Source organism: Peromyscus leucopus, unplaced genomic scaffold, assembly GCF_004664715.2.
Source record: "Peromyscus leucopus breed LL Stock unplaced genomic scaffold, UCI_PerLeu_2.1 scaffold_106, whole genome shotgun sequence".
Taxonomy (NCBI): Eukaryota; Metazoa; Chordata; class Mammalia; order Rodentia; family Cricetidae; genus Peromyscus; species Peromyscus leucopus.
Genome location: NW_023504182.1, coordinates 13952 through 17880, shown reverse-complemented (window position 1 = coordinate 17880; position 3929 = coordinate 13952). Strand labels below are relative to the sequence as shown.

The 3929-nt window shown below is 41.8% G+C and overlaps 1 pseudogene; it reads right to left on the bottom strand.

Moving 5' to 3' along the window:
• Positions 1-302: 302 nt before the first annotated feature.
• LOC114685783 lies at positions 303-2774 on the bottom strand (annotated as a pseudogene).
• Positions 2775-3929: the final 1155 nt, after the last annotated feature.

The following is a 3929-nucleotide window of genomic DNA, read 5'->3' as shown; positions in this document are numbered from 1 at the left end:
CTGTCTCGGAAAAAAAAAAAAAAAAAAAAAAAAAAAAGCTTGCATTTTAGTTTAGTACAAGCAATGAAAGGGTATAAGAACTCAGCTTCTGTAATGCATGCCATTCTAACCACAGGTTAGTGATGAACCCTACTTTTTTGGATATTTTTTGGATATTTTGAGTTAATTTGCTTTTGTCTGTATATATACCACATTGTGTATGCCAGCTACCTGCAGATATCACAAGAGTGTGTAAGAGCCTCTGGAACTGAAGTTATGGATGGTTGTGAGTCATCATGTGGATGCTGGGAGTGGAACCCTGTTCTCTGCAAGAGCAGAAGTGTTCTTAACTGTTGAGTCATCTCAACCCCAATCCCTGCTTTGAACATTGCTTTTCCATACACCTTACAGTCCATGTATCTTGTCAGGCTCAATGAATGGAGACACATCCTCTAAAGAAGGCCACCAAGAGAGCAGGAAGCCTTCTACGATGGTTCTGAACCATGGGGTGATCTTCTCTTCTCACGGGCTCCCCTGTCCAATAGCTCCTGCACGTCCTCCTGACTCATGTAGCGGTAGCTTCTCACTTCCCTGGTATCTGGGTTCAGCATGAGGTCTTTCCTCACCAACAGAAGATAGCCAATCTCGTGGTCTCCCAGATGCCATCAGAAGGACTCTTGTGGTATATTCGATTCATAAAAATTATGTCCTTTATGGAAATCTGTGTCAAAGTTGATACAGTATTAATTCACTAGAGATAGAGAAAATGAGAATTTAGATAGAAAACAGTTCATTCCTTTTCACAGAGTGCCACACAAGCATTTGAGCTTTAAGTAGATATTAGGTAGATCATATCAAAGGGGCACAATTCCTGGCCATGGTGTTTTCATTTTTCATTCACAATGAAGACCACATGTATACAGGACATGAGGCTAAACACAGATCTGTGCATTAGGACATACAGCAGTGTAAAAGATTTCTTTTGAAAATGGAAATGAGAAACACTTGAGCACCAGTACAGTGACTTGTTTCATAGCCTGCCCTGTGAACCAGACTTGAGGCACTTCCACAGGAAAACTATTTCCTATACAAGGCAGAAACCGTGTTAGCCCAGCAGCCACCCTAAGTGCTAGCATTTTGATGGATGAAATTGACAGTACTGCCATGTGACATCGTAACTATCAAACAGATAGATCCCTGAGCACATGAAAAGCTTCATGGAGCCCCACATTGGAGTGAGTGAGTACCTGCTCCTGGGGATGCCCAGCTCAGCCTGCAGACGTCTCAGGCTGCCCTCCTCACTCCCAGAGCATCTTTCTCTTCCAGCTCATCGGCATGTATAAAGGATGACTAGAACAGGAGTCTGTAAAATGTCCTAGGGGAAAATGTACAACATGCTACTTTATTGAGAGTGCCCTTTTACTAAATAGGGGCAGTTTCCTTCCTGGCCATATTTAGTATATAAAGTAGATCCAACTCTGACTTACCAGTATCAGTTCTATTAGACAAACATTAGAATATAAAATAATCACAATTCGATTCCAGTTGCAAAATGCTTGTAGTTTAATGCCCTTGTATCTTCTTTTGGAGTAGGACTGATGAGCTCAGAGAGGGATGGAGGAGGAGAGAGAATATGAATGCTCTGATAGTTTGCTTATTAGTCATTTCTCTCAGTCTCCCAAAACCTAAGTTAGAATCTGGTGCTCCGTGGATTTCACCTGGGTGGCTCACCGGGAAACGTGTACTTGGCATCGGCTCTCTGTTGGACCAAGAGCTGGTTTTTTGTGTTGAAGAGGATGACACTGAAGCCTCGGTGTAGCAGGCCTGCAAATTGTTAGGGCCACACTTTAGTCAACATGGAGCCTGCATAAGCATTCCCTTCCCTTGTTTTTCATTCTCTTCCAGCTCAGGATGGTGGCACTGAGAGTAGCTGGTGCTCATGACTGGGATAGAATCTATACCAGTTGCTTAGCATTTGGTGATATTCAGTATTAATCATTTACCCACAGTAATACTGCAAGTAAGTACTGCAGTTTTCCTCCACTTGTAAACATAAAAACTAAAGGGCCAAGAAGTAAAGTAAAGCCATGCTAGCTAGCACAATTCTAAGTCTTAGACACTTCTGTGCTTCTAAACCTATGGTCTGGAAACAATTGTAGTTACTTTTGCCAGCTGTGCAGGAGTAAGGATGACCCAGTGGCAAAGAGTGACTGCTTATGTCCTGGAAGTTGTGACACACGAGGCACTGGGAGTGAGACAGTGAAGTGCCTCCCTACTCCTTTCCTGAGTCTAGGTATCACTATATAGACAGGCCAGGAACTGCCGTGTGGAACAGGCTGACCTTGAATTCACAGAGATACATTTGCCTCTGCCTCTATACTTGGATTAAAGTGTTCACAACCACACCCAGCTTGGCTGCAATTCCTGACTCTCTCAGCCCACTTCAAGGCAGCAATCCCAGTCTGCATTACCCAACCCACTGAAGCAGTGGCACACTTTGGACACTTGCCTCCCACTGCCTAGTTCAGAGAGTTGGGGCATCAGGCCTGCATGCTCAAGGTATCCTCTTTCCAGCTCACCCTTCTCAATGTTTTCCATCAGGTGGCAGTTCTTTTTGGTTTCAGCTCCAATGATCTGATCCTGCTTGTCAATGACAATGCACATCTCCTCCAGACGTTTTAGCTGGAGTTCATCAAGGTGTGTTTTGCTTGCCTGGAACATTTCTGTGAACACAAATGTACTCTGTTTCCTATTAACAGCAGAAGGGAAGAGAGGCAGATAAGTGCCTCCAATATCCATGACAGAAGTTGCACAAAAATTGAAGGTAGGTTATGTGGAGAAGCATGAAGGTTTTAATTATCAGACCGACAGTGAACTCCTGCAACTTGAGGCATGCTCTTAAGTTTAAATCCCTGTGTTGAAGAACAGCCTTCTGAGATGAAGCAATGATGAACCTGGCCTGCCCTGTCCAATCTTACGGAGGCATTTTCTCAGTTGAGAGTCCTCTTAAGAATGACTGTGGTTTGTGACAAAACCAGCCAGAACAGTTGACTCCTTGTCAGCTTGGGACAACCTTTCCTTTCTTCTTTGTCCCAAGATGTCACATTGATATAAATATCACAATAAGGCAAATTTCAGCTTTTAAAAATTTTAAAAACTCAAACACTTTAAAAATTCAGTCTCTTTAAAATATTCAAAGTACCTCTCTAAACTCCAAAGTCTTTCTAAACTCCCGTCTCTTAAATATTCAAAATCTCACCTGTGGACTCCTGTAAAATGGAAATTTTTTTTTTATTTTTTGAGATTATAATATGATTAGTATGGGAAGGTTTGGAGTGAGAAAGGAAAGGAGAAATGTTTCAATTCCATGGCTATTTTTCATTATTATGTATGAATATATACATATGTATATACATACATGTTCCTAAACATAATTTCTCAGTCCATATATATTAGTTATATGTATGTTTCATGGCTGATCATTTGGTATTTAATCACCAATTGGTGTGCCATGTCTGTGTCTTCCTTTAATTCATTATTTTTCATACGATACTTACCTTGTTCCCAAAAGAAGTCAGGGAATATGTAGAATTGGAGAAATCAAAAGCACCAGGGCTGGGGATATAGTTCAGTGATAGAGCAGGTGTTTAACATGAGCAAGGTCCTGGGACCAGTCTACAGTACTGCAAAATATATAAATATTCCAACAAGCACTATTGCAACTCAACTAGGAGAAGGTGATTTTCTCCTCTTTGGTTTTTTGAGACAAGGTTTCTCTGTGTAGCTTGGCTGTCTTGTGTAGACAAGGCTGGCTCAAACCAGATACCTGCCTGCCTCAGCCTCTCAATTGCTGGATTGAAAGTGTGCACACCACTCTCCAGCCTAATAGAAGGTTTACTATGCTAAAGAAGCCAGGAGACAAGAGTGCTTGGTTTAGAGAGATAAATACA